This window comes from Mus pahari, chromosome 17 (assembly GCF_900095145.1).
Source record: "Mus pahari chromosome 17, PAHARI_EIJ_v1.1, whole genome shotgun sequence".
Classification (NCBI taxonomy): Eukaryota; Metazoa; Chordata; class Mammalia; order Rodentia; family Muridae; genus Mus; species Mus pahari.
The window spans coordinates 47,494,265-47,502,302 of NC_034606.1; positions in this window are offsets into that span (position 1 = coordinate 47,494,265).

Here is an 8,038-nt window from a genome sequence, read left to right on the forward strand (position 1 = left end):
ACCTAACTTTGAACCTTAACCTCGCTTAACTTTGTCTCTGTACCAAGAACCTTTTTTGTCCCTCTACCAGGCACGATATGTCTCCTTACCGAGAACCTTTTAAATTCGTCCCTGCTCCAGGATCCTTCTCCAAACTCCTGAGGTTGTAAGTCCTACTTACCACGGACTTACCCTGACAGCAAACCTGCTTCTTGGCGACCTTGCTCTAGCCTCTATGCTTCTCCGAGGTCCTTCCCCAAACTCCTGGGGTTGTAAGTCTCACTTACCCGTGAACTTACCCTGCCAGCAAACATTGACTGCTGAAAGTTCTGAACTCTTCGGTGGGGGAGTTGGTTCCCTGTAGGGCCACCATTTGTCACATCCCCTCTCGACCACAGCAAGGAAGACGCAACCACCAGTTCTTCTAACAGCAGTTTATTCAGGAACCTTGAACAATCTTCATCATCTCCCTCTTCATCTCCCCTGAGCCCCTGGATACAAGCCCTTTTAAACTCTTATCCACTCCAATCGCGGCAAGCCACGTCATCTCACCAGGCGTGTGGCCTCAGCCAACCTGAAGAGCGGGAACATATCACCACCAAATATGGACCTGTTTACCACAAGCTCCATAGCCAACAGGTGCCATCTTTAAGGTGCGGCTTCGGGTAGCCCAGGGGACAAAATTTAGCATCTGAATACAAGCAGCACCAGACCGAACTCCTACGGTTGTCTCTATTCAATGCTCTGATGTGACATGACTGGGGCTGCAAAGGGCCTGAGCCGTGTGCACAAGCACAACACAGGAGCAGTGGCTTCTGGAGCAGAAACCCATCTCCCCAGCTTGAGCAAGAAAGGGAGGCATCAGAGAGCATTGTCAACACTGGTCCTTTATAAGGAAGTTAACAAGGGTTTAGGCTCTCTGGAACTAGGTGGATCCTGTAGGGATTTTTTTTTTTTTTTTTTGAGACAGGGTTTCTCTGTGTGTCCCTGGCTCTGTAGACCAGGTTGATCTCAAACTCAGAGGTCCACCTGCCTCTGCCTCCCAAGGATCCAGGCTCTATAGGATTTGCCATTCATGCTAGGAAAGGACTCTACCCCTGAACCACACCCTGGCCCTCTCTGACAACCTTTCTGTGCACCTTTTTTTTTTCCACCTGCCTCTGCCTCCGGAGTGCTGGGATTAAAGGTGTGTGTCACCACGCCCAGCTCTGTGCACCTTTTTAACCAGCCATTATTCTCTCACTATGGGAGTGACAGCCAGCTACTGCCAGCTTTTCTATTCCCTGCATTTCTTTCTCTCTGTCATCCCATCAGGCTCTCCTTCAGCCCTGGCTTATTTTAGATAATTGAGCTGATGCTGGACTTGAACCCCTGATTTTCCTCCTGCCTCCACCCCCCAGGCACTGGGATCACGGGCATATGCCACCGCACCTGGTGTTCATGCCACCACAGACAGGCTCGCCTGCTCCAGACTCTGTTGAAGTGACTCGGGAAAGGGGCTTATCCCTCATCCTAGGTCAGGTCCATTTTGAACCAACCATCCTAATGTGACTCAGGGCCCTACACATGGTCCAGTTTGGGTGTGGGCCTGTTAATCTCAAGGATGAGAGGGGAAAGACCACCCACTCAAATCGTCATGGCCAGTTTAATTAAAGCCAGCTTTTAAAAATCGTGTACACAGGCGGCATCCCCCTAAGGAGGGGTTCAAGAGGTCAGCATTAGATGTGAAGAAGACAGGCTTCGTATCTCAGGGATGGGGGTTCCTACATGGGAGAGAATTGGCAGGGTTCCAGGAGCAGAACACAGCGGTCAAACCAAGGCAATCACAACAGGCAGTCATAATAAGGTAGGGATAGGGGGCCATACAACCTTTGGGATTGCAAGACAGTTATAAATATCTTTTTGAAACAAAGACATGGTTGCTGTTTCTTGGAACAGGCAGCACAGAGCCATTTGTAGATAAAGTTACAGGTGGGGCATAGCTCAATCCTTAAACAGATTTAATCATAAATAGGAGTAACCTAGTTTCTCTTTACTATAAGATGGCTTTTGAGTCTAAGATGGAGGCAGGCTGGTTCTTCAGGCTCACGAGGACTGACAATGTGCCCTGGGCTTGAGTTGTCTCAGAATAGGGTAGCTCTCTCAGAATGTCTGGAAGGGAAGACAGGTTCCAGAAAGAACACTAAAACTCACCCCCTAGTCACCCTGCCATATCAAACAGGTCCTTTGGGAGTAGACTGGGCTTGATAAGTTGAGCCTCAATGTGGCCTGCAGGCAAGGCTGGCTTATTCAAAACAGTGTTTTGGAAAAAAAAAAAAAAAAGCAGTTGGTTGCTAGCTTCCACAAGTCAGGAGGTTTCACATTAGGACCTCATTTCTGACGCCTTTAAAAATAGAATTCAAGGTACTCTGGGCGTGAAGTGTGAAATTCCTGGCTCTGAACTGACAGTGTGTGTCTGACCGGGATCTGATCAGAGTCTGTGAGGTAGCTGGGCTCCCAGAACAGCTGCTGCCTCTCTCTGCCCAATGTCTACCACCAAGTGTTCCATAGCCAGGAGGGTTTGGGGATTCACCAAGTCTTATGAGCTCAGATCTGGACCTCCTTGCCGGTCTCACTGTGGGCCTTGTTCCATAAATGAATTTTTCATATCTGAACTTTCCAGAAAGAACCTATGACAGTTTCAAGTAGATCCGTATCATGCATCCAGAGGCCAGTGTCAGGAGATGCGAGCGGTCCTCAGCTCACTATGGTGTGACAAAATTCCAGAGTTATGATCGTTCAAGGAACAGTACATGGCCTGGCCTGGGCAGCTCTGTTGCTTAGAAAGCTCGCCTTGTGTGCACAACACTTTGTATACAATTATTATGCTATACACTGGCTATAATGGCTTATTCCTGTAATCCCAGCATTTGAGAGGCAGAGGCAGGAGAAACTTGAAATACTTATTCCTGCTGTAATACTGTTATTACTGCCCCCGAATTTCCTGCCAGCCAGAGGGAAAACAGAAGCAACAAGAAGTATCATCATCATCATCATCATCATCATCTTCTTCTTCTTCTTCTTCTTCTTTTATGCTCAATAGGGAGTGACCTTTCATGAAAGGTATATTTTCTGCCTCTAAATGGTGGAAAGACATGTTTCTGATGGGATAGTAACAGAAGCAAAGTCAACTGAATTCTCAGTGTCTCTTAGGGGGTTAGGAGGTGTGGCAACCTGCCACTGGCCAGTACTGGGGGAGGCAGAGTCTTTCCATCTGCCTGGGCACGTCAGAGGGCAGGGCAGAGAGCATCCTGAAGCCAGGGCCTGAGAACAGGAAACCAAACAAAAGTGGAGATTTAAAAGCCATATCCCCAGACGAGTTTACTGAATCCACTGAGCATTTCTGTGTGTCAGGCACTGAAGTCAAAGATGAGTTAAGCTAGACATGTGTCCCCCTTCTAGCATCTGGCCCCGGGCTCAGCTTGTATTATCTTCTCTGTAGACACCTGCTTCTTTTCTTCTTTTTCTTTTCTTTTTTCTTTTCTTCTCTTCTCTTTCCTTTCCTTTTCCTTCTCTCTTCTTTCTCTCCCCCCCCCCTCCAGGGTTCCTCTGTGTAGCTTTGGCTGTCCTGCAACTCTCTTTGTAGAGCAGGCTGGCCTTGAACTCAGAACTCTGGGATTAAAGGTGTGCACCACCACCGCCTGGCTTGACATCTGTTTATTTGCACATCATGTCTGCTCAGCTTCACTGGTGGTCGCAAATGTTAAGGAAGTCATGGGGGAAGAAAATATTATATAACCACAGAGTGTCGTTTAGCTACAGAGGCAAGTCAGAACCTACTATGACCCCACACGGATCCCAGCACGACCAATGTAAAGAACCCACGTTGCCCCTAACTGCAAAGAGCTAAAAAAAAAAAAAAAAAAAAAAAAAAAAAAAAAAAAAAAAAAAAAAAAAAAAAAAAAAAAAAAAAAAATTACAGGGGAAATGGAAAGGTAGCAGCGGTCAAAGCTGAGGGGAACTGAATCCATGACTGGAGAAGCCCTGAGTCCCCACAGGGGGCTGTCAAGGAAGGCTTCCCCCAGGGAGTGACCAGGAGGAAGGGTTTGGAAAGTTGCCTAAGAATTTTCCTTGTAAGGGAAGAGGAATAAGCCAGCAAAAGCTGTGATGTCCCCAGGGAACCTACTGAGAACTGGGTTGTGTCAGGAGGCCAGAGCATGGAATACAGGTGTGAGTGGTAGCAGGAAATTGGAGGGTGGCTTTTCTTCCTTCCTTCCTTCCTTCCTTCCTTCCTTCCTTCCTTCCTTCCTTCCTTCCATCTCCCCTCCCCCCTTTGTGGTGGTGGTGTTCTTTTTCCAAGACAGGGTTTCTCTGTGTGGCTCTGATTGTTCTAGAACTCCATCTGTAGACCAGGCTGAGATCTACCTGTCTCTGCCTCCGAAGGGCTGGGATTCGTGTGTGCGGCTCACCCGTCTGGAAGGCGGCTTTTCAAGGCAGCTTAGACCTAGGAGAAAACCCGATGAGCTTACCAGAAGGTAGTTACCACTTCCTTCTGACCCCATTGGCAACTTATTCCTGCCCTGGTTTGTGTGTGATTTATTGACATGCCATGGAGAAGTGTTTCAGCATAGCGGCCAGTCAGTAGGCTGGTGTTCGGCAGGAAATTCGAGACCAAGATTGCGGGGGATGAGTCCCAAGGACTGGCAGGGTGGGTGTGTCTGGGCTCAGCCCAGAGCCAGAGGACAGGGAATTAGCGTGTGCAGGGTCCCGAGTGGGAAGGCTGCAGTGTTCGGATTCCAGCCGAGAGGGCCGGACAAGCTTCTCTTTGTTCCTCCTCCGCTGTTCTCCTGCCCGACCTCCAAGGCAGATAGAGGCCAAAAGAGCAGCTTAGAGGGAAGAGTGGAGGCTCTCAGAGTCCTTGAAAAGTGGCCACCAGGAGTCCCCCATGGGCGTGGTGGCGCACACCTTTGATCCCAGCACCACTCAGGAGGCAAAGGCAGGTGGATTTTCTGAATCAGAGGAACCGAGTTCCAGGACAGCCAGGGCTACATAGAGAAACCCTGTCTCGAAAACCACAACAAAGAAACGAACGAACAATGGCTGGGGAAATACTCCATAGGTGAAATGCTTGCTGTATAAGCATGAGCTGGCTTCCCAACACCCACATAAAAGTCAAGTGTACCTGTACCCTTGGTAGGATGGAGGCAGAGACGGGAGGGTCCCTGGAGTTCACTGCGCAGGTACCCTAGCTAAACCAATGCGCTCCACGTTCACTCTCAGCCTGAAATGTGTCCACACCACTGCTTACCAAACAGTCCTGGCTCTTTGGTTCTCAGAGTGCCATAGAAGCTTACCTTCTCGTAATGGGCGGCTTATCCAGCTCGTTCTGGCCAACGAGTTCTAATTAAATCAGAGCCACTAGTGGCTGGTAAGGGGATCCATTAATCTGCAGTTTGTCACAACCCCTGGCAATAATGACCTGGAGGGTCTTAGAGCAAGGGTGACATGGGACACAGTTGGTTCACAGTGTTGTGGACAGGAGGCATGAATGAGAAACAAGTTCTTGGTGTCATAGCCCCTAGGGTTTTGGAAGTTTATCACCCATGCTATCTAAACCAACTCCTCTTACAGGCTCAGAAAGACAAAAAGACCTTCCAATTCACGTGGCTGCAGAACACACAAGTTTGAGAGGTATCATAGCATGTACTCTTTGTCAGGGAGGCCACCATAAAGACTGGAGTGGAGTGTCTGTCTTTGGAGGACCCTTGTAAGCGGCTCAGTGTTTGGTGGGAAAATGCACAGGTGCACAGTATCATTTCTGGCCACTAGAGGGCAGCTGGACCCAAGTTTGTAATTGAGGTGGGGCGGTGGCAATGAACTCTGCTAAGCCCCACGTTTGGAAACTGTGGGAGACCACCAGAAAATAAATGTGGGAGTGGAGAAAACTGGGCAACAGCAAAAGGTTTCTGAATGCACAACAACCCCAAATCATCAAACTCAAAATGAATCTGGGCTGTTTCTGCCAACTCTTGTGTGTTGGTATTGAATGTCCGATGTGCACACTTTGACCGACGCACGCCATACACTGCCGATGAATACCTCCTAAAAGCTCACACAGGCTATGGTACACTGTAAACTGCAATGTCTTTGCTGCTAATATAGAAACAAGATAGGAAATGAGGTCAGCATTTTCCTCGAGTTGCTCCTTATTGGCCAAGTAGAAACTTAGCTCAGTCCATAGCTGTGCATAAACCAGGTGTGGCAGAGCCTGCCCGTAATCCCAGTCACCATTACTGGAGGCCCAAGGACACCAGTTCAAGGTCATTCTTGGAAGTTTAGGGCCAACTTGTAAGAGCCCATCTAAAACAAAAGCATCTTCAGTTGCTGTCTGGAGTTTCAGAAGAAGATTAAGGGAAATGTGACTTGGGAGTAAGGAAGCACATTTCTAACAATATCTGAACACATATCCTTTGTTATTTAATTTATGCAGTCTGAGCATTGCCATCAGTTCTTAAAAAAAAACCTCTGAAGGCATTTTACATTCCACAGTAGCAGGTAACCGGCTAAGATTGGTTTTGTAAAAACAAACGAGCATCTCTACCCCATTGGTATGCAAATTTGCCTTTATCTTTAACAAATGGTAAAATTTTACGTGTACCAAAGAATTATTTTAAAATCAATTTCTTTTTTTTTTATTTATTTTATTTTTTTATTTATTATATGTAAGTACACTGTAGCTGTCTTCAGACACTCCAGGAGAGGGTGTCAGATCTTGTTACAGATGGTTATGAGCCACCATGTGGTTGCTGGGATTTGAACTCCGGACCTTCGGAAGAGCAGTCAGGTGCTCTTACCCACTGAGCCATCTCACCAGCCCTTAAAATCAATTTCTTTTTCAAATTAATGCTATCTATTTGGTGTCTTTCTGTTTTGTTGTTTCTGTGGCTCTGGGGACTGAACTCAGAGTTTTATGTACGCCAGCCGAGAGCTCTGTCACTACACCAATCCCCAGGCAAAATGGATCAATTCCTTTGAATTATTCTCAGTAAGTACTCGATTTATAGGACTGTGTTTTATACCTATATACATGACACTGAGTACAAATGTCTCAGCTACAGCGGCTGCAGATGGAAAAATGACAAGAGGTTTGCTCAGAGCTAGTCAACCCAGGAGGGAAAGGAGGCTGACCAGCAGGCAGAGGACAGAGATGGATGAGACTCTGGTCTTGCTCTGAAAGGAGGGAGGTGGGGTGGATTCTAGATCTTCAGGCTGGAAGAAACCACTTCAGGGCATCTAATCTCTAACTGAGAAGGCAGCTGAGACCTAGGGGGGGGTGTTGGTGTTAGGTTTGGTTTTTGTTTTGTCTTTCTCTTTCTTTCTTTCTTTCTTTCTTTCTTTCTTTCTTTCTTTCTTTCTTTCTTTCTTTCTTTCTTCCGTCCTTCCTTCCTTCCTTCCTTCCTTCCTTCCTTCCTTCCTTCCTTCCTTTCTTTTTCTTTCTTTCTTTTTTTTTCCCCTGGGACAGGATTTCTCTGCAAAGCCCTGTCTGTTCTGGAACTTGCTCGGACACATGCCTCTACCTCCCAGTGCTGGGATTAAATGTGCGTGCCACCACCTCCTGGTCTATTGGACAGGAGTCTTATAATGAGCGGTCATGCAAGGAGAACCCAGGGCCCCTGACTTTAGTCCTGGCTGCCTGATCTCCAGGAGGTAATAGCGCAGTGTAGACCCCACAGAGCTGGCTCCCCAGGGTGTCCAGGCTGATTTTGCCACCTCTTTCTTTCCTCAGGGCCTCAAAATAAGTAGGAAGGGGAAAGAACTCAGACAGCGCCCCTCCCCCTCCACTGTGATTTCTTGCAGGTTGCCTGGTAACCAGGGCATAGCCAGCTATGGCAACCTAAGGCTCTGAGGGGGGGAGAATGGATGAGGAGAGGAGAGGATCCTGGGCCCACACGTTCATCATTCAGTCACTGTGAGAAACACGCCGAGTAATTCTTGTCAGGCCCTGGGACCCAGAGAAGGAAAAGGTCTGCGTCTTTCAGGACTGTGCTGCCCAATATGGTAGAGAGACATTCAAACGAAA